The sequence below is a fragment of the Hevea brasiliensis genome, chromosome 7, assembly GCF_030052815.1.
Source record: "Hevea brasiliensis isolate MT/VB/25A 57/8 chromosome 7, ASM3005281v1, whole genome shotgun sequence".
Taxonomy (NCBI): domain Eukaryota; kingdom Viridiplantae; phylum Streptophyta; class Magnoliopsida; order Malpighiales; family Euphorbiaceae; genus Hevea; species Hevea brasiliensis.
The window spans coordinates 78,936,497-78,961,175 of NC_079499.1; the positions used below are offsets into that span (position 1 = coordinate 78,936,497).

The following is a 24,679-nucleotide window of genomic DNA, read 5'->3' on the forward strand; positions in this document are numbered from 1 at the left end:
TTTTTGGTGTTCGGATATTTTGTTATTAATTTTGTTTGAGAAGTGTTGCTATTTATAGGTTTTTGAAAAAAAAATTATGGTGTTACTGTTCATTAAGAATTTTGATTGAATTTGGAGGGCAGCCCATACGTATTTTGAAGGAAACGACGCTCTGATCAAGATAAATCAATCCATAGGATTCCTTGGCCCCACCTTTATAAAGCCAAATTCGATTGTTTTCTAGGGTTTTGAGGCATTTTTCTGTTTTTACTTTGATTTCTTTTTGTTCATGACAAGAATTTCTCAATCTGGTGAGTTGATCTTTGACCCAGAAGTAGAAAAAACAGCTAAACGGTTGAGAAAATTGGCTAAGCAAGCTAGGCAGATTCCAAGTACATATGAAGGAGTCCAATCTCCAAAGGAGCTAAGTTCGGATTTGGATTCAGTGTCAAGTTTCGAAAATGAGACCATGGCTGCTACTAGGACTTTGAAAGAGTTGGCTGCTCCTAATCTAAACCAATAGCCTTTGTGTATCCAATACCCTGTTTTAAATGTTTCTTTTGAATTGAAATATGGACTAATCCATTTGTTGCCTAAGTTTCATGGCCTTGCAGGTGAGGATCCACATAAGCATCTAAAGGAATTTCATGTTGTGTGTTCCAACATGAAATCTCAAGGAGTTTCAGAGGATCAAATCAAGTTTTGGGCTTTCCCTTTCTCACTGGAGGGCACAGCTAAGGATTGGTTGTATTACCTTTCTTCTGGATCTGTCAACTCATGGAATGGGATGAAGCAGATATTTTTGGACAAGTATTTTCCTACTTCCTGTGCTGCTAATATAAGAAAAGAAATTTGTGGCATCCGACAGTACAATGGAGAGAGCTTGTAAGAGTATTGGGAGAGATTTAAGAAGCTGTGTGCAAGCTATCCCCATCATTAAATAAGTGAGCAACTTTTGATTCAGTATTTCTATGAGGGACTTCTACCAATGGATCGCAGTATGATAGATGCTGCCAGTGGAGGAGCTTTGGTTGACAAGAGACCAGATGAAGCAAGGAGGTTGATTGCTAACATGGCAGCAAACTCTCAGCAGTTTGGAATGAGATGCGCCTAACAAGGTTAATGAGGAAAGTACATCTAACCTTGAGAAACAAATTTCTAATTTAACTTCTTTAGTGAGGCAATTGGCTGTAGGGAAAATGCAAACTGTTAAGGTATGTGGGATTTGTTCGGGTTCCGGTCATGCTACTGACATGTGTCCTGCATTACAAGAGGATGAATCAATGCAACATGTTAATACAGTAGGAAATTATGGACAGCCACAACACAGGTATGATCCCTTTTCCAATACTTATAATCTAGGATGGCAAGATCATCCTAATCTGAGTTATGGGAATCAACCGGTGCAAAATCAATATCAGCAGCAGAGACAAGTGAATCAACCACCTCCGCCTCCCTCAAATCAAGGTATGTCACTTGATTAAATTGTTAAGGCTTTGGCTAACAATACCCAACAGTTTCAACAGCAGACCAGAAATAACACTCAAAACATAGAGAGGCATATTGGTTAGTTAGCTTCATCTCTGAGTAAACTGGAAGCTCAAGGTTCTGGAAAGCTTCCATCACAAACAGTGATGAATCCAGAGAAAATGCGAGCGCGATATTATTGCGGAGTGGGAAATAAGTTGATAATCAGACTCCACATGAGCCAATAAAAAAGAAGAAGCAAAGAACAAAAGAGTCTAAAGTTCATGAAGTTGAGGTAAATACTGAACCTAAACTAAATAAGGTTAATAATTCTGTTCTTCCTCCATTCCCATGCAGGTTGGCTAAAAATAAGAAAGAAGAACAAGAGAAAGAAATTTTGGAGACTTTCAGAAAGGTGGAAGTGAATATACCTTTGCTTGATGCGATCAAACAAGTTCTTAGGTATGCTAAATTCCTTAAGGAATTATGCACTACAAAGCACAAGTTGAGGAATAATGAGAAGATCAGTATGAGGGAAAATGTGTCAGCATTAATTTAGTGAAAATTACCCCCTAAGTGTAAGGATCCAGGTTCGTTTTCTATTCCCTGTAGAATAGGTGATTCTAAATTTGAAAGTGCAATTGCAGATTTAGGAGCATCTATTAATGTTATGTCAAATTTTGTTTTTCAAACTTTAAATTGGGGTCCTTTGAAAGAAACTATTGTCATTATTTAGTTAGCTAATCATTCTAATGCTTACCCATTGGGAGTAGTTGAGGATGTATTGGTGCAGGTTGTAGGATTGATTTTTCCTGCAGATTTTTACATTTTGGATATAGAGGATGATAGTGGTCTCTCAGTAAATTCAGCTTTGATTTTGTTTGAAAGACCTTTCCTAAAAATTGCCAATACAAGAATTGATGTGGACGAGGGTACCTTAACTATGGAGTTTGATTGAGAGACTGTCAAATTTAATATCTTTGATGCTATGAAATATCCTGCTAATGATCATTCTGTCTTTTCTATTGATTTTGTTGATACATTTGTGCAGGATAATTTTAAGTTAAGCATGGAGGATGAGTTAGAAAGAAAATCACATTTGCATGAATTAGAGGAAATTCACCTTAAGGCTTATGAGAATTCTAGGATCTATGAAGAAGAAACAAAGGCATTCCATGACAAAATAAGGAAGCAGTTTGTGATTCGACAAAAAGTTTTATTGTATAATTCCATATTGAAGCTAATGCCTGGTAAGTTGCATTCTCATTGGATTGGACCCTTTGTTGTTACTAATATATTTCCTTATGGTGTAGTTGAAATTCAAAGTTTAGGAACTAACAAAGTGTTCAAGGTCAACGGTCATGAACTCAAGCCATTTTATGAGGGGTTTCAGGAGCATTCAGTGGATTAAGGAGTTTTGCCATGTCAAGCTAACAACGTTAAACAAAGGCACTTCTTGGGAGGTAACCCATGGGTGGCTTGTTAGCCACAATCAAATTTGTTTTCTTTCCCTTATTTTATTTTATTTTCTAGCATTTTTTTTTCTTTTCTTTTGCATTTGGGCTTTACATTGGGGACAATGTAAGTTTTAAGTGTGGGGGAGGAGAAATTTATTGCTGCAATCTTTTTAATCTTTTTAATTGTTAAGAAAAAAAAGTAAAAATAAATAAATAAAATAAAATAAAAATAAAAGAAAATAAAATTTTTTCTCATAAACTTGATTTATGATTCTATATTAACTCTCGGAGAGAAGTGCTTTGTCCTTGAAATGACTTTTCTATTTTAGATTGAATTTTTGAAATTTTAGGCAAGGTAATAGTAACTTTAATTATGGATTTTCCCTCTTCTCCATACCATAGAGCAATTTTTTTTTTCCTGCACAAATCATTTAGGCTTGATTTAATGATGAAATTATTAGTTATGTGTGCTTTAAACTAGTGTCATGCATATTTCAGAACTTTGTTTAATCTATCAGGGCACTTTATAATATGTAGATGCATAAATTGGGGGAAATAAAAGGTTGAACTTGAAAATTGCTCCACTATTTTAGTTAAGCAAACTAACCAGGGGTCTTTATGAACCCCATGTCGATTTTCAGGCCAAAAGCTAGCTAGGATATGAGCAAGGTACTTTTCTGAATGTGGCGGTTGAAATATAAAAAAAAAAAGTAACTGTGATAAGAGAGAAGTACCAATTTCAAATATAAAAAAACAGGGGCATTTCTAAGATTTGCAAAAAGTTATAATGGTTGTGCCGTGATAAATTAGCATTGTGTTTTGGTATGTATTGACTTAAAATTTTATGGAACTTTAATTGTGTGAGCTTAATTGATTTCAAGCCTTTTGTTTTGTGTTGGAAATTTGTTGATATATTGGTATGGTGTTAATGGAATTTGTTGTGATGGTTATTACCTTACTTGCCTCTTGTTTCAAATTTTTAATCTTTTATTAGAAAATATTGTGATGGGGTGAAATTAAAGAACTTCTAAGTGGAGTTGATTGAGAATTTAGGTCATGTTTGAGGACAAGCATGGAATAAGTGTGGGAGAATTTAATAAGTGCATAATTTATTAATTTTACTCCTATCACATTTAGTATTTCTAGTATGTTTTTATATTTAATTCAGCTCGTTAAAATATATTTATCATTTAGGCATATTTTTAGATAGTTGTCAAATAATTGTGTTAAATGGAGAAATTGTTAGCATTTGACCTTTGCTATATTTTTTAGGTGTTTCTAAAGTTGTGGGTCTCCAAACTGATTGCTGTTTAATCCATTGAAAAGTTAAGATAGAGCACTTCAAATGTTAAAGAGGGACCAAAGCCCAAATCAGTCTCTAAGGTTAACAAAATGAGCTATGGATCTATTGCAAAAGGCTAGACTCGATGGGTCACGACCAATTTCAGTATTTATTTTATATCTGGAGTTTTAAACATCTAAATGAAGTAAAGCCAAGCCCAATTGAACCTTAAGAGCCACCTCTACAACTTCTATGTAGGGCTGGACATGAGATGAGGCCATTTTAACTGTCAAAAATGGCAATGAAGTCGTCACAATGGGCTAGACCGTCTGACTAAACCAGTCCCAGTTTTTGGGCCATAACTTGGGTTGTGGACCTAGGATTTGGGTCCATGAGTGCCCGTTGGAAAGCTAAGAAGTAGGGCTACAACATTGCTAAAGAGGTAAAGGCAGATTCAAAAAGAAAGTTGCTGAAAATATGCCTTAATTCTAGAAATGTGAATCTAGACTGAAATTCTGCATCTTGAATTTCAAAACCTTTCATAGTTTGGTTTGGTTCCTATCTCTGGGATTAGGTTTTTTTAGTATAAATGCATCTTTGGGCAGTAGCTAAGAGCATCCCAATTCACACTTTTTTTCTCCATTTGAAGGCTTTCATTCTCTATTCTCTTTTAAGATTTCTTCTTTATTTTTCTTTACTTTTCTGCAAGCCATGAACGTGAGTGGCTAAGTTTTTAATTCAGTTCAAGGGATTCAAGTTCTTATGTATGATTTGTGAGATCAGGTTCTTAATTTAATCTATGTCTTTTTGAATATCTATTGTTTTCTTATCTAATTATTTTTTATCTATTGAATGATTTGCTAAAAAGGCCTATTAGTTAATTGTTTGATTTAATCAATTGCTAGTACATCTTCATAATCCGTAATTGTTGTGTAAGAGTGAACATGAATAGCAATTAGGTTTTATTGATTATGATCAAAGTTTTCGATAATAACCTAAGGAAATAATAGGGTGGATTAAATGATTTATGCTTTATAAATTGTTGTTCAGCTTAACTACTTCTTTTTTTTTAAGCAGTTATTAATTTGATGAGGATTGCATAATACTAACTCAGTTAATAATTAGAGTTAATAAGAGTGTTGGGCTCGAATTGATGAGTATAGGGAAGTCAGGGGTTTATCTCACTGTTTGGTAAATCAACATTAAGTATTCAATAAGATATAATTGTATTTCTTTTGTCCATGATTAAATCAATGCAATGGAATGAGAATTACCTTGGACTGAAGTTTGTTTAATTCAAGAGTTTCATATTTAATTTTAGTTCTTAATTTCTAATTTTTTTATTTCTTCTTTAGATTGTGAATTAGCCCCCCAACCTTTGTTTCTTTTCCATTACACAAGCGTATGAAATTTAATAATTCAGTCTCTAGGGTTCGACTAGGATTCACCACTTACTGCATAAAAATATATCATACTTGATGATTTCAGTTAATTTAATTTCAGTTGGATTCGATGCCCATCACTCATGCAAGTATTTAAAATTTCTTAAAATAATTGCCTTAATGGAGGGCCCATGTTATAATTACTTTAATTATATCATTTTCAACTTAATCATTGGTTTGGAAGATTTTGTGGTCGTCCTCATTGCTATTAAGGTCTCACTTTGCACATTATCCAATTAGCATGCATATATAATGTACTTGCATACATTCCCATACATCTAATCCATTTATGGATAATAAATATGGTATGATCATGGACTTTCTAAGGGATTCAATTCTACGCCACCAAGAATTGAATCAGGGCATTCCTAGGTGCATTTCATTCATTCATATTACAAGAGTTGCTGAAGGAGTACATAATCAATACTTAATCTTGAATTCCTCCCACTGGTCCCACCAATGCTCTTGACCTCCTTGATCTTCTTGTAATCCAATTACATTGTAATCCTTGGCATGCCAAGGTGAATTTACAAGAACTAAATAAATGAAATTACAACCCAAAAATATTACAACCTTTATAATACATGCCCAAAATAAATTAAAATAAATTAATTAATTTACAACCCAAAGAAACATAAAAGCATATCACATTGGTCTTTTATTATCCATGATCATCCATCATGCATATCACTATTTAACAATTAAATAAAACATACATACTTAAATTAAATTGAATATCTCATATTTAACTTAAAAATCTAGATTTGAATATGATTCAAACAAATTTAAAAATTTATATTTGAATCACATTTAAACAAATTTAAAAATTCAGATTTGAATCACATTCAAACAAATTTAAAAATTCAGATTTGAATGAAAATTTAATTATGTAATTAAAACTCCTAATTGAACACTTTGATTAGTCATGGGTCTAATTATGGGCCTTGAAACAAAGCCCACAAACAAGCCCAAATAGTCCTGCGCAGGGTTGAATGGATCAAACCATGTGCACCATGGTGTTCTTCATCAAGCCGCCACCTTTGCTTTGTAACCAGTAATTAACCAATCATCTCATGATCAAATCACACAATTAAATCATATAATCAACAATCTAAATGGAAAATATAGTGGCTCTAATACCAATTGAAAGGAGCAAAAGCTTGAAAAAGATAAGTTTAGATCATTGAATTCAAAATTTTTCTTTTAGGGTCTGATGCATCATGCAACATTCATTATTTATCTATTTGATTTCAATGATAAACAACATATTAAAACATTTTTAATATATTTTTGGACCTATATTCGCCATTTAAAATTTTAGAATTAACAGATTAATTCATTAGAACCCTAGATTAGATCAAGAACAAGTGCACTAACCTTTTGATGCACTATAGTTGTGTTTGGCACCTTTGGGATGCGCCTAGGACAACAGATGTTGTCCCTCTAGCTTGTCCACACTAAGGTCACCAATGGCAGCCCCTTGAACAGCTTCTCAAGCCTTTCCAATCAATTAGAAATTCAGGTTTTGCCTTTAGAGAGATTACAGATGTGTACAGGACACTAGAAACGATTTCTAGCAATTTTAATTCATGAGAATGTTGGCCATTCTCGTAGAATTGATGAGAAATGAAGAAGAAGAGAGGAAGAGCACTCCAAGGGGGGTGGCACCTATGAAGGACAGTATTATTTTACTCTTTCATAACAACACGTTATATAGCCCTTAAAACCCTTAAAACCCTTGCCACATGTCATCTTCTGATTGGCTCTTAGTTTAATTGACCCAATCACATTGTGCCAAGTGTTGAACTTAGATTTAATCTTGACTTTGATCATTTTACATAATGAAAAGACAAATGGCAAGTTTATGTGTAGTGCCATATGTCACCATTCCATGGTGCTATTAGTAGTATGCCCTAGAGCATATCATTTAGTATGTATCTTGTACATATTTTTATTAATAAAAGACATTTCTACTTTTCCGTTTACATAATATATTTATGCGTAATAGAAAAGGTCCATTGATATTTTGTTAGAAATATTATTCTTAACTTGTTAAGAATATGAGTGACAATATTTCTAGCACAAAGTATCATAAATAGGTTCACAATCGAGGATACTTCATAATAAGGACATGACTTATCCAGAAAGATTGTATTCATATTTGTTCCCAAGTTATTTATATGAGATATAAATAAGATGGAATGGTGAGTCTCATGCCATATAACATACATGATAGGCACTTATAAATGATAAGTAGGCCGAACCAGTGACACTTATGACAAGCACATGGAGTTTACTCTTGTCAATGTTTTGTCATAAATCATATCAGTGCATATAATCTTTAGACCTGAGATAGCACAGTTATCTTGTATATAGGTAGTTTGAGTTTGATACTGCTTTCATACTTGTACTATATATGGGTATATGGGCATGTGTTGGCTCCTACTAGTTATATATGGAGGTAGGTATTGATGAAGATGGAATATGTTCCTCAAAGTAAATAGAGATAAAATCCTATGTTTATTTAATTGTTCTTGATGTTTCAAGTTCCTTGCCAGGACAGATAGATTTATTTAGAAAAGAGTTTCTGATGAGAAAATCTTTTCAATCAAGAACTGGAATTAAAAGAGAACATAATATTCATAGCAAATGGAGTTTGACATAAACCATGACTCCAGCTTGAGTTCGGATTTTGTAACAGAGAGATTCTAGTGCATGGTAACATATGATTATAGGTTCATTTAAGGTAAACCTTAATACTAATTGGGTGGCCATGGCATGCTATGCTAGGTGTTAACCATGGTCTATGAGGTGCATAAAAATGATTTAGAGAAATCATTTATGGTAAGAAAGAGTTCTGATGATATTAAGAGTTGATATCATGTCTCATTGCCAATTAGTGATGAGCCTAGTAAGTCACACATATACACAAGTTATCACCTATTTAAATATGATTTAATTAATTAATTAAAGAGTTTAATTGATTAGTTAAATAGGTTTGGTTTGCAATTAAATTGCAAAGTCCCTAGCATGACTTGAACCCAAATCTAGATTATTGGATGTGTAGTATAAATTAAATTTATATTTAAAGTGTTTAAATATGAATTTAATTAATGAGAAATTAATTAATAGAGATTAATTAATTAATTTATATTTGATATAAATTAATTAGAAGAAGAAAAATAATTATTTTGGATTAAGAACTCAAAATTAAGACACAGGGGCATTTTGGTCATTTCACAGTGTGACACGTGGCACCATGAGATGGTGACACATGGGATTACACATAAGCTTGCCAAATGTTTTTTAATCATTTAAGATAATTAAAATCAATATTAAATATAGGTTTCACACTTGGCACAATGTGATTGGGTAACTTAAACCTAGAGCTTATCAAAGGGTGACATGTGGCAAGGGTTTAATGTGTTAACCTAGCTATTTAAGTGTTGTTATGAAAAAGAAAAGTAACCAGCAGCCACTCCTCTCCTTTGTCACACCACTTTGAGACTTTTCATCTATTCTTCTTCATCTCTCATCAATTCAAAGAGATTAGCCATAAATCTCTTGAATTAAGAACACTAGAAATTGTTTCTAGTGTCCTGTTTACATCTCTAATCTCTTAAAAGGCAGAACTTGAATTTCTAATTAATAGAAAAGGCTTTAGAAGCTGTTCAAGGGCTGCCATAGGTGTTCTTGGTGTGGACAAGCTAGAGGGACAACATCTGGGGTCCTGAAGACAAATCTCAAAGGCGCAGACACGCTGCAGTACATCAAGAGGTTAGTGTAATCGTTCTTGATTTAATCTAGGTTTCTAAAATTAATCTGATTAATTTTAAAATCTTAAATGGCAAATACAGATCCAAAGACATATTAAAATAGTTTTAATATGTTGTTTATCATTGAAATCAAATAGATAAAAATAAATCTTGCATGATGCATGAGATCCTAGGTGAAAATTTTTGAATTCAATGGTATAAACTTGTGTTTTTCTCACTTCCGTTCCTTCAGGTGCCACATGCCACCCTATGAAATGACCAAAATACCCCTGTGTCTTAATTTTGAGTTCTCAACCCAAAATAATTATTTCTCTTCTTCTAATCAATTTATATCAAATATAAATTAATTAATTAATCTCTATTAATTAATTTTTCATAATTAAATTCATATTTAAAGACTTTAAATATAAATTTAACTTATACCATACATCCAACAACCTATATTTGATTTCAAGCCATGCTAGGGACTTTGCAATCTAATTGCTAACCAAACCTATTTAATTAATCAATTAAACTCTTTAACTAATTAATTAAATCACATTTAACTTGGTGATTACTTGTGTATGTGTGTGACTTACTAAGCTCATCACCAATTGGCAATGAGATATGATATTAACTTTTAATATCACCAGAACTCTTTTTTTCCATAAATGATTTCTCTAAATCATTTTAGGCACCTCATAGACTATGGTTAACACCTAGCATAACATGCCATAGCCACCCAATTAGTAATAAGGTTTACCTTAAATGAGCCTATGATCATATGTTACCATATACTAGAATCTCTCTGTTACAAAATCCCAATTCGAGCAAGAGTTATGGCTTATGTCAAATCCCATTTGCTATGCATATTATGTTCTCTTTTAATTCCAATTCTTGGTTAAAAAGATTTTCCCATCAGAAACTCTTTGTTGATTAAATCAATCTGTCCTGGCCAGGAACTTGAAACATCAAGAACAATTAAATGAACATAGGATTTTATCTCTATTTACTTAGGGTAACAGATTCCATCTTGATCAACACCTACCTCCATATATAACTAGTAGGAGCCAACACATGCCCATATACCCATAAACAGTACAAGTATGAAAGCAGTATCAAACTCAAACCACCTATATATAAGATAACTATGCTATCTCTGATCTAAATATTATTTGCACTGATATGATTTATGACAATATATTGACAAGAGTGAGCTTCAAGTGCTTGTCATAAATGTCACTGGTTCGACCTACTTATCATGTATAAGTGCCTATCATATTTGTTATATGGCATGAGACTCACCATTCCATCTTATTTACATCTTATATAAATAACTTGGGAACAAACATGATTACAATCTTTCTGGATAAGTCATGTCCTTATTTGTAGTATCCTCGACTGTGAACCAATTTATGATATTTTGTGCCAGAAATACTGTCACTCATATTCTTAACAACTTAAGAATAGAATTTCAAACAAAATATCAATGGACCTTTTCTATTACACATAAATATATTATATAAACGGAAAAGTGAAAATGCCTTTTATTAATAAAATATGTACACGATACATACTAAATGATATGCTCTAGGGCATGCTACTAATAAACGGATTCCATCTTGATCAACTAAAAAATCTAATTAATCAAGAAATGAAATTAAAAGAGAACATAATGTTCATAACAAATGGTGTTTGACATTAACCATGACTCCAGCTCGAATTGGAATTTTGTAATGGAGAGATTCTAGTGCATGGTAACATGTGATTAAAGGTTCATTTAAGGTATTCCTTATTACTGATTGGGTGGCCATGGCATACTATGCTAGGTGTTAACCATGGTATATGAGATGCCTGAAATGATTTAAAGAAATCATTTATGGTAAGAAAGAGTTCTAATGATATTAAGAGTTAATATTATTTCTCATTGCCAATTAGTGATGAGCCTAGTGAGTCACACACATACACAAGTTAATCACTAAGTGAAGTGTGATTTAATTGATTAATTAAAGAGTAAAATTGATTAATTAAATAGGTTGGTTTGCAATGAGATTGCAAAGTCCCTAGCATGGCTTGAAACCAAATCTAGGTTATTGGATGTATAGTAAAAGTTAAATTTATATTTAAAGTGTTTAAATATGAATTTAATTGTGAGAAATTAATTAATGGAGATTAATTAATTAATTTATATCTGATATAAATTGATTAGAAGAGGTGAAATAATGATTTTGGGCTGAGAATTCAAAATTAAAACATAAGGATAATTTAGTCATTTCACATAGTGATATATGGCACCATGAATGGTAACACATGGCATCATATATACTTGCCATTTTTCCTCCTATCATGTAAGATGATCAAAGTTAAGATTAAGTCTAGCTTTGACACTTGGCTTAATGTGATTGAGTCAATTAAAAATAAGATGCAATGTGGTGATGACATGTGGCAAGTGAGTTAGGGTTTGATCTATGTATATAAAGAGAGGTTATAAAGAAAAATCAGCCCACTCACACTTTTCTCTCATACGGGATGGCAACAAGAAGTCTCCCTCTCCTCTCTTCTTTTCTCACTTGATTCAAAGAAAAATCTCTTGGTTTCTTTGAATTAAAATTGCTAGGAATTATTTCTAGTGTCCTATACACACATATAACCTTTCTAAAATCAAAACCCCAAATTATAATTAGTTGGCAAAGGCTTGAGAAGGGAAATTGGGGGCTTCCATTGGTGATCTTGGTGTGGACAAGCTAGACAGACAACACTTAGGGTCCTAAGAGCTTCCTAAAGGTGTCAATTGCATCCATAGCGCATCAAAGAGGTTAGTGCCCAAATTCCTCTTTCAAATCAGGGTTTAATTGAATTAATTTGTTAATTCACAATCTTAGATGGCAAATAAAGATCCTAATACATGTTAAAAGTGTTTTAATATGCAATTAAGTATTGAAATTAATTAGGCACATAAGAGATGTGGCATGATGCATGAAAACCTAGAAGAAAAATTTTGAAATTCAATGCTCCAATGCATCAATTACCAGGCTTCCGCTCCTTCAATTGGTATCAGAGCCACTATATTTGCCATTAAGATTGTATATGATGTTTAATTGTGTGATTGTATCAAATTTGGATTGATCTAAAGCTGTTTGGGTGTTCATGTGTGGCGGCATCAAAGTTATGGTTTTCATAGGTGGTGGCATGGTTGAGATGAACACCCCAAAGGTGCGTTTTGGTTTTGGGCTTCTTTATGCAATTGTTGTATATCTTAAGGCCCATAATTGGGCCCATACTTAATTAAATTGTTTAATTAGGAATTTTAATCACTCAATTAATTAAATTTGGGAAGGGTTTCTAAATTTAAATTTGTTTGAATGAGATTCAAATCTAAATTTTTTGGTTGAATATGTGATATTCAATTTAATTTTTTAGTATGTATATTTTATTTAATTTTTAAATTTTAATATGCATGATGGATGATCATGGACAATAAAAGACCAATATGATTGGATTTATTTCTTTTATTTTTCTTTGTGTTGTAAAATAATTAATTTTATTTTAGTAGCATGTATTATAAATGTTGTAATAATTTGGGTTGTAATTTCAATTATTTAAGGACTTTAAAGTCCATATTCTTGTAAATTCGCTTTGGTATGTCATGAATTACAATGTAATTGGATTGCAAGAAGATTAAGGAGGTCAAGCACATTGGTGGGACTAGTGGAAGGAAATCAAGATCAAGTGTTGATTATGTACTCCTTCAGCAACTCTTGTAAAATGAATGAATGAAATACACGTAAGAATGCCCTGATTCAATTCTTGGTGGCTCATAATTGAATCCCTTAGAAAGTCCATGATCATACCATATTATTTGTTTATCTATGTATGCATGAGATGTATGGGAATGTATGCAATTATATGATATATGCATGCCAATTGGATAATGTGCAAAGTGAGACCATAATAGTAATTAAGCCGACCACTAAATCTTCCAAACAAATGATTAAGTTGAAAATGGTATAATTAAAGTAATTATATCATGGGCCCTCCATTGAGGTCATTATTTTAAGAAATTTTAAATACTTGCATGTAATGCATTTAATTTAAGAGATTTTCTTAAGAATAATTGTTATGTATGAGATGTTGTAAATATGTAAATAGTTGATGGCTGATGATGGATTTGCCTAAGGACATTAAAATTAATTGCATGTTTATTGGCTCAATGGGATCAACTTAACTAATGCAAGATAAATCAATAATAGATGTGCCTAAGATTTTGAGCATTAGGGGCTAGATGAATGATTGAACCTCACGTGAGATTTGATGGGCAAGGAGTTGCTTACTTATAGTTTATTGTAATTCCAATAATGGATGTGCCTGAGGATGATCAATAAGGCTATAAGAATTCAATCACCCACTAGAAATCCATCCAACTAGGATTTTTGTTTCCTACTTTGGAAGTGTAGGATCTGCCAAGTTAGTGGGAGGACTGAAGGAGCGAAAGCATGAAAAACACAAGTTTATATCATTGAATTCAAAATTTTTTCACCTAGGGTTACATGCATCATGTAAGATTCATTTTTATCTATTTGATTTCAATGATAAACAGCATATTAAAACTCTTTTAATATGTTTTGGATCTAGATTTGCCATTTAAGATTTTAGAATTAATCAGATTAATTCATTAGAACCTTAAATTAGATCAAGAACAAGTGCACTAACCTTTTGATGCACTATAGTGTGTTTGGCACCTTTGGGATGCGTTTTTAGGACACCAGATGTTGTCCCTCTAGCTTGTTCACACCAAGATCACCTATGGCAGCCCTTGAACAGCTTTTAAAGCTTTTTCTATGAATTAGAAAATCAAGTTTTTCCTTTTAAGAGATTGCAGATGTAAACAGAACACTATAAATAATTTCTAGTATTTTTAATTCAATAGATTGTTTGCTAATCTCTTTCAATTGATGAGAAAAGAAGAAAAAGAGAAAAGAGATGTTCTTTTGGGTGGTGTCACATAAGAGAAGCAGTAGCTTGTGTGTTTTGTTCATTCATCCTTACACTTATATAGCTAGGTCACTACTTAAAACCCTTACCACATGTCACCTTCTGATTAGCTCTAGGTTTAATTGACCCAATCACATTGTGCCAAGTGTGAAACCTATATTTCATCTTAATTTTAATCATCTTACATGATTAAAAGACATTTGGCAAGCTTATGTGTAGTGCCATGTGTCACCATCTGATGGGGCCACATGTCACCCTGTGAAATGACCAAAATGCCCCTGTGTCTTAACTTTAAGTTCTCAACCCAAAATAATTATTTTTCTTCTTCTAATCAATTTATATCAAATATAAATTAGTTAATTAATATTTATTGATTAATATCTCATTAATTAAATTCATATTTAAATACTTTAAATATAAATTTAACTTATACTATATATCCAATAACCTAGATTTGGTTTCAAGTCATGCTAGGGACTTTGCAATCTAATTGCAAACCAAACCTATTTAATTAATCAATTAAACTCTTTAATTAATTAATTAAATCATATTTAATTTGGTGATTACTTGAGAATGTGTGTGACTTACTAGGCTCATCACTAACTGGCAATGAGACAAGACATCAACTCGTAATATCATCAGAACTCTTTCTTACCATAAATGATTTCTCTAAACTATTTTATGCACCTCATAAACCATGGTTAACACCTAGCATAGCATGCCATGGCCACCCAATCAGTAGTAAGGTTTACCTTAAATGAACCTATAACCATATGTTACCATGCATTAGAATCTCTCTATTACAAAATCCCAACTTAACCTGGACTCATGGTTTATGTCAAACCCCATTTGCTATAAATATTATGTTCTCTTTTAATTCCAGTTATTGAATAAAAAGATTTTCTCATAAGAAACTCTTTTCTGATTAAATCTATCTGTCCTGGCCAGGAACTTTAAACATCAAGAACAATTAAATGAACATAGGATTTTATGCCTATTTACTTAGAGGAACAGATTCTATCTTGATCAACACCTACCTCCATATATAATTAGTAGGAGCCAACACATGCCCATATACCCATACATAGTACAAGTATGAAAGCAGTATCAAACTCAAACCACCTATATACAAGATAACTGTGCTATCTCAGGTCTAAAGATTATATGCACTAATATGATTTTTGAGAATATATTGACAAGAGTAAACTCCATGTGCTTGTCATAAATGTCACTGGTTCGACCTACTTATCATGTATAAGTGTGTATCATGTTTGTTATATGGCATAAGACTCACCATTCCATCTTATTTATATGCCTACCTCCATATATAACTAGTAGGAGCCAACACATGCCCATATACCCATACATAGTACAAGTATGAAAGCAGTATCAAACTCAAACCACCTATATACAAGATAACTGTGCTATCTCAGGTCTAAAGATTATATGCACTGATATGATTTATGATAATACATTGACAAGAGTAAACTCCATGTGCTTGTCATAAATGTCACTGGTTCGACCTACATATCATGTATAAGTGTGTATCATGTTTGTTATATGGCATAAGACTCACCATTCCATCTTATTTATATGTCATATAAATAACTTGGGAACAAACATGAATACAATCTTTCTAGATAAATCATGTCCTTATTATGAAGTATCCTTGATTATGATACCTTGTGCTAGAAATACTGTCACTCATATTCTTAACAACTTAAGAATAGAATTTCTAATAAAATATCAATGGACCTTTTCTATTACACATAAATATATTATATAAATGGAAAAGTGAAAATGCCTTTTGTTAACATAATATGTACAAGATACATACTAAATGATATGCTTTAGGGCATACTTCTAACAATCTCCCACTAGCACTACAGCCATTCATTACATTATCTTAGACCTATCTTCTCAAGATGTCGGTCTAACTGTGCTTGTGACAAAGGCTTGGTGAATGGATCAGCTAGATTTTCAGTTGATGCTATTTTCTGCATGGCTACATCGCCTTGCCCAACTATATCTTTGATAATGTGGTAGCGCCTTTCTATGTGTTTGGATTTTTAGTGAGACCGGGGTTACTTATATCCAAATAACTTCTTTTGCAGCATCTGATACCGTAATATACTCGGCCTCAGTAGTGGAATCTGCAGTATACTCTGTTTGGAACTCTTCTAACTAACCACACTTCCATTACAAATAAACACAAACCTAGAGACAGACTTTCTATCATCGATATCTGATTGGAATTCAGAATCGGTATAACCATCCAATTGCAAGTCTCTACTGAAGGAGCGGAAGCATGAAAAACACCAGTTTATATCATTGAATTCAAAAATTTTCACATTGGGTCACATGCATCATGCAAGATTTATTTTTATCTATTTAATTTCAATGATAAACAACAAAGTAAAACTCTTTTAATATATTTTTGGATCTGCATTTGCCATTCAAGATTTTAGAATTAATAAGATTAATTTTAGAATCCAAGATTAGATCAAGAATAAGTGCACTAACCTCTTGATGCACTGTAGTGTGTTTGGCACCTTTAGGATGCGTCTTTAGGATACCAGATGTTGTCCCTCTAGCTTGTCCACACCAAGATCACCTATGGCAGCCCTTGAACAGCTTCTAAAGCTTTTTCTATTAATTAGAAAATCAAATTTTGCCTTTTAAGAGATTAAAGATGTAAACAGGACACTAAAAATAATTTCTAGTATTTTTAATTCAAGAGATTGTTTGCTAATCTCTTGGAATTGTTGAGAGATGAAGAAGAAGATAGAATGGGAGCCTCAAGGGTGGCTGCCCAAAGGGAGGCAGTAGCTAGTTATAATTTTTCTTTTCATAACAACACTTATATACCTAGGTCAGCACTTAAAACCCTTGCCACATGTCACCTTCTGATTGGCTATAGGTTTAATTGACCCAATCACATTGTGCCAAGTGTCAAACCTATATTTAATCTTAATTTTAATCATCTTACATGAATAAAAGACATTTAGCTAGCTTATGTGTAATGCCACGTGTCACCATCTCATGGTGCCACATGTTACCCTGTGAAATGATCAAAATGCCCCTGTGTCTTAATTTTGAGTTCTCAACCCAAAATAATTATTTCTCTTCTTCTAATCAATTTATATCAAATATAAATCAATTAATTAATCTTTATTAATTAATTTCTCATTAATTAAATTCATATTTAAACACTTTAAATATAAATTTAACTTATACTGTGTATCCAATAACCTAGATTTGGTTTCAAGTCATGCTAGAGACTTTGCAATCTAATTGCAAACTAAACCTATTTAATTAATCAATTAAACTCTTTAATTAGTTAATTTAAATCATATTTAATTAGGTGATTACTTGAGTATGTGTGTGACTTACTAGGCTCATCACTAATTGGCAATGAGACATGATATCAACTCTTAATATCATCAGAACTATTTCTTACCATAAATGATTTATCTAAATCATTTTATGCACCTCATAGACCATGGTTAACACCTAGCATAGCATGCTATGGCCACCCAATCAGTAATAAGGTTTTCCTAAAATGAACCTATAATCATATGTTACCATGCACTAGAATCTCTCTGTTATAAAATCCCAACTCAAGTTGGAGTCATGGTTTATGTCAAACTCCATTTGCTATGAATATTATATTCTCTTTTTATTCCAGTTCTTGATTAAAAAGATTTTCTTATCAGAAAATCTTTCTGAATAAATCTATCTGTCCTGGCCAGGAACATGAAATATTAAGAACAATTAAATGAACATAGGATTTTATCTCTATTTACTTAGAGGAATATATTCTATCTTGATCAACACCTAACTCCATATATAACTAGTAGAAGCCAACACATGCCCATATACCCATACACAGTACAAGTATGAAAGCAGTATCAAACTCAAACCATCTATCCTCGATTGTGAACCTATTTATGATACTTTGTGCTAGAAATACTGTCACTCATATTCTTAACAACTTAAGAATAGAATTTCTAACAAAATATCAATGGACCTTTTCTATTACACATAAATATATTATGTGTGGAAATGCCTTTTATTAATAAAAATATGTACAAGATACATATTAAATGGTATGCTCTAGGGCATACTACTAACAATCTCCCACTAGCATTAGAGCCATTCATTGCAATATCTTAGACCCATATTCTCAAGATGTCGGCCTAGCTGAGTCTATCACATAGGCTTAGTGAATGGATCAGTTGTATTTTCAGCTGATGCTATTTTCTGCATGACTACATCACCTCGTCCAACTATTTCTCTGATAATGTGGTAGCGCCTTTCTATGTGTTTAGATTTCTGGTGAGACCTTGGTTCCTTAGCCTGTATGACTGCTCCACTGTTGTCACAGTGTAGTGGAACTGCTAACTCAATGGAAGGAACTACTATAAGCTCTGTCACAAACTTCTTTATCCAAACTACTTCCTTTGCAGCATATGATGCTGCAATATATTCAACCTTGGTAGTGGAATCTGTAGTTGTGCTCTGTTTGGAACTCTTCCAACTGACTGCACCTCCATTACAAATGAACACATATCCAGAGGTAGACTTTCTATTATCGATATTTGATTGGAAATCAAAATCAGTATAACCATCCAATTGCAAGCCTCCACCTCCATAAATCAAGAATAAATCCTTAGTTTTTCTCAAGTACTTAAGGATATTCTTAACATCTATCCAGTGTTCCAAGCCTGGATTGGATTAATACCTACTAGTCAAACTAACAGCATACGCGATATCCAGCCTAGTACACAACATTGCATATATTAAAAATCCAATAGCTGAAGCATATGGAATCCTGGCCATTTTATCTCTTTCTTCAGGTGTCTTTAGAGACATCTCTTTAAAAAGGTGGATACCATGTCTCACTAGTAACAATCCTCTCTTGGAATCAAGCATGTTAAACCTTTTTAACATCTTTTCAAAGTATAGACTTTAGGATAAACCAATTATTCTTTCACTCTATCTCACAGATGCGAATCCCAAGAATATAGGTTGCCTCCCCTAAGTCTTTCATAGAGAATGTATTTGATAACCATACCTTTACAGTTGTCAACACACTTGTGTCATTACCCATCAACAATATGTCATCCACATATAAGACAAGGAAAGTGATAGCATTGTCACTAACCTTCTTATATACACATGGCTCATCCTCATTTTTGATAAAACCAAATGATTTATTAGCTTCATGAAAACGGATGTTCCAACTCCTCGAAGCTTGTTTTAACCCATAAATGGATCGCTTTAGCTTGCATACCTTGGAACCATCTTAGGATTCAAAGCCCCTAGGTTATTCCATGAAAATGTTTTCTTCAATGTATCCATTGAGGAAAGTTGTTTTAACATCCATCTGCCGAATCTCATAATCATTGTATGCAGCTATTGCTAATAGAATCCTAATTGATTTAAGCATGGCAACAGGCGAAAAAGTCTCCTCATAGTCGATTCCTTGCCTTTGGCAAAACCATTTCGCTACTAGCCTTGCCTTATAGGTCTTTATGTTTCTATCAGAACCAATTTTCTTCTTGAAAACCCATTTGTTCCCTATAGGTACAATACCTTCAGGTGGGTCAACAATATCCCAAACTTGATTCTTATACATGGAATCAATTTTGGATTTCATAGCATCTTTTGAAGAGTCTATATCTGATATAGCTTCTTCATAGGTAAGTGGATCATCTCCATGATCTACTTCTTCATGAGTAAACAACTCTTGTTCTTCTTCATGAAGGAAACCATATCTCAGTGGTGGGTGAGATACCCTGGTTGTTCTACGAGGAATAGCTGTAGATGTTTCATCAATGGGAGTAGGTTGGCTAGATGGATCAGAATTCTCTAATTCTAACTCTATTTGCCTTCCTTTGCCTCCTTCTTGAACAAACTGTTGTACAAGAAATGTGGCATCTCTACTCACCATAACCTTTTGTGATGTAGGAAAATAAAAATAATATCCAAAACGATCTTTTGGATATCCAACAAGTCGACCCTTTTCTGATCTGGTTTCCAATTTATCAGTGTTTAGCTTTTTGATATAAGCTGGACAACACTAAATCTTAACATGCTTAAGACTTGGATTTCTTCCATGCCATATCTCATAAGGTGTGGAAGAAACTGATTTTAATGGAATCCTATTCAGAATATACAAAGCTGATTCTAATGCAAATCCCCAAAAAGATATTAGCATATCAGTATAGCTCATCATACTACGTACCATATCCAATAGGGTACAATTTCTCCTTTCAGATACACCATTTAGCTGTGGTGTTCCTAGAGTAGTTAGCTGGGAAACAATGCCATGCTCTTTCAAGTATTCATCAAATTCAGTACTCAAATATTCTCCTCCACGATCTGATTGAAGAGCTTTAATACTCTTTCCTGTTTGATTTTCTACTTCAGATTTAAATTCTTTGAACTATTCAAAGGATTCATATTTGTATTTCATCAAATACAAATACCCAAACCTTGATTTATCATCAGTAAAGGTAATAAAAATAATGAAAACCACCTCTAGCCATTTCTTTAAATGGACCACATACATCACTATGTATTAGCTCCAAAATATTTTCAGCTCTTAGCCCTCGTCCAATAAAGGGTGATCTAGTCATTTTTCCCTGAAGGTAATATTCATAAGTTGGAGTAGGCTCAATGAGGATAGAATCCCCATTTTCTCCAATTTTGCAATCCTATCTTCTTCAACATGACATAACCTTAAGTGCCAAATATATTTTGAACTTGAGTTGGTTTTCACTATGGCATTGCATTCTTTTAGATCACTTGTATTCAACTTGTGTTTGTCATTATTATCTAAATAATAAAAACCATCATTCATATAATCCGAACAACCATATTTATTTCCAAAATAAATATTGCAAACATCATCTGTGAACTAAAATTCATAGCCATTTCTAGTCAAACTAGATATAGAAATGATGTTCTTAAAAGCATCTGGTATATATAAAATATTATCCAAACACAAAACATGTCCAGATATGTAAAAAGATTTAGGTCCTATGGCTAATTCTTCAACTGTTGAGCCATTGCCAATCCGGAGTCTAACATCTCGAGAATGTAAGCTACTACTATTTGCTAGTTCCTGCATATCATTAGAAATGTGAGAACTGACACCAGTATCTAAAACCCAAGCTGTAAATGAACTATGAGTATCATCAGAATCTAAATTACAAGATATGGACATATCTTCCGAAGGTGTATCCTTCTTGTCCTTTAGAGAAGCAAGATACTCTGGGCAGTTCCTTTTTAAGTGCCCATCCTTCTGGCAGTGGAAACACTTTCCTTTGCCTCCATCAGCTTTAATCTTCCCTTTCTGTTTAGCTATTTTCTTAGAAGGACCAGGAATCTGAGGTTTCTTTTTCTTATTGCCCTTCTTCTTGTTGGACTTTCCAGTAGAAGAAGATACAATCAAAGCTACCTCTTTTCCTTTATTGCCCGGCATATTCTTTTGGGCAATAACCAGCATGTTGAGTAAACCAGCTAAGGTGCATTCCTATTTAGACATATGAAAATTTGTCACAAAATTCCCAAAAGACTCAGGAAGGGACTGAAGGATCAGATCCGTCTGTAGTTGGAAATCCATGTTGAAGTCAAGATGTTCCAACTGCTTAATCAGCCGAACCATCTTATGGACATGATCCCCAACATTCTGTCCCTCAGACATCCTCATGTGGAATAGCTATCTAGATATCTCATACCTAGCATTCCTACTATGCTCACCATAGAACTCTTGTAGGTGAAGGAGAATCTCACTCACACTCTGCATGTTCTCATGCTGCTTCTGTAACTCATTACTTGTGGAAGCAAGCAGGTAACACTTAGCTCTCATATCATGCTCCTTCCACTTGTCCAAGGTTTCATGTTCCTCTTGAGTGGCCTCTGGAGGTAATGGACCAGGAACATTTGAGTCTAAAACATATCCGATATGTTCAAGGTTCATGATAAGTTTCAAATTTCTTAGCCAATCAGACAAATTAGGTTCTGTTAATCTATTGCGATCAAGTATGCTTGCAGGGATATTGGATGGTGGTGGTTGTTTTGTGCTCATTATTATCAGAAAATTAACTGCAGAAAATAATCAGATTAATTAGTAAATGTATCATGTAATTAACCAAAATAATTATGGTCTTTTAATCAAATTGGTCCTCCCACTAACTTAGCGAATACTACACATCCAAAGTAGAAAACGGAAATCCTAGCTGGATGGATTTCTAGTGGGTGATTAAATTCTTATAATTCTATTAATCATCCTTAGGTACATCCATTATTGGAATTACAATAAACTATAAGTGAGCAACTCCTTGCCCATCACATCTCATGTGAGGTTCAATCCTTTACCTAGCCTCTAATGCTCAAAATCTCAGGTACATCCATTATTGACTTATCTTGCATTAGTTAAGTTGATCCCATTGAGCCAGTAATTATGCAAATAATTTTAATGTCCTCAGGTACATCCAATATTGGCCATCAAACCATTTATATATTTACAACATCTCATGCTTAACAATTATTCTTAAGAAAATCTCTTAAATTAATTGCATCTTATGCAACTATTTAAAATTTCTTAAAATAATTGCCCCAATGGATGGCCCATGTTATAATTACTTTAATTATAACATTTCCAACTTAATCATTTGTTTGGAAGATTTTATGGTCATCCTAATTACTATTAAGGTCTCACTTTGCACATTATCCATTTAGCATGCATATATCATATAATTGCATACATTCCCATACATCTCATGCATTCATGGATAAGCAGTAAATATGGTATGATCATGGACTTTCTAAAGGATTCAATTATGAGCCACCAAGAATCGAATCAGGGCATTCCTAGGTGCATTTCATTCATTCATTTTACAAGAGTTGCTGTAGGAGTACATAATCAACACTTGATCTTGAATTCCTCCTATTGGTCCCACCAATGCTCTTGACCTCCTGGAACTTCTTGCAATCCAATATTACATAGCAATCCTTAGCATACCAAGGCGAATTTACAAGAACATAAACAAATGAAATTACAACCCAAAATTATTACAACCTTAATAATAAAGGCCTAAAATAAATTAAAATAAAATAATTAATTTACAATCCCAAAGAAACATAAAAGAAATAAATCCAATCACATTGGTCTTTTATAGTCCATGATCATCCATCATGCATATCAGTATACATACTTAAATTAAATTGAATATCTCAGATTCAACTTAAAAATCCAGATTTGAATATAATTTAAACAACTTTAAAAATTCAGATTTGAATCACATTCAAACAACTTTTGAAATTCTGATTTGAATCAAAGTTTAATTGTATGATTAAAACTACTAATTAAACACTTTAATTAGTCCTGGGATAGACCTTAGATCATACAACAATTGTAGAATTTAAAACCAAACCTTGCGCCACCATTGGAGGAACATTGTTGCCGCCACCTATGGTGGCTTCACCACGTGTGCCGCCACACATCCTCTACAACCAGCAATGGATCAATCATCTCATAATCAAATCACACAATTAAATCATATAATCAACAATCTAAATGGCAAATATAATGGCTCTGATGCCAATTGAAGGTGCGGAAGCATGAAAAACACAAGTTTATACCATTGAATTCAAAAATTTTCACCTACGGTCATATGCATCGTGCAAGATTTATTTTTATCTATTTGATTTCAATGATAAACAATATATTAAAACACTTTTAATATGTTTTTGGATCTGCATTTGCTATTTAAGATTTTAAAATTAATCAGATTAATTTTAAAACCCTAGATTAGATTAAGAATAAATACACTAATCTCTTAATGCACTGCAGCATATTTGTGCCTTTGGGATGCATCTTTAGGACACCAGATATTGTCCCTCTAGCTTGTCCACACCGAGTTCAACTATGCAGCCCTTGAACAGCTTCTAAAGCTTTTTCTATTAATTAAAAAATCAAGTTTTGCCTTTTAAGAGATTAAAGATGCAAACAAGACACTAAAAGCAATTTCTAGTATTTTTAATTCAAGAGATTATTTGCTAATCTCTTGGAATAGATGAGAGAATAAGATGAAGAAGAGGGAGAACTTCTTGGGTGGCGGCACCAAAGATATCAGCTACTGGTTGTGTTGTTTGATTTTCATAACAACACTTATATTGGTAGGTCAACGCATAAAACCCTTGCCACAAGTCACCCTCTGATTGGTTCTAGGTTTAACTGACCCATTCACATTGTGCCAAGTGTCAAACCAATATTTAATCTTAATTTTAATC

The 24,679-nt window shown here is 33.0% G+C and overlaps 1 non-coding gene across 1 annotated transcript; it reads right to left on the reverse strand.

Annotated features, from left to right (window-relative positions):
• Window positions 1–814: 814 nt before the first annotated feature.
• LOC131181758 (small nucleolar RNA R71) lies at window positions 815–921 on the reverse strand. Its single transcript, XR_009150237.1, has one exon. It is a non-coding gene; the product is annotated as a small nucleolar RNA R71 (small nucleolar RNA).
• Window positions 922–24,679: the final 23,758 nt, after the last annotated feature.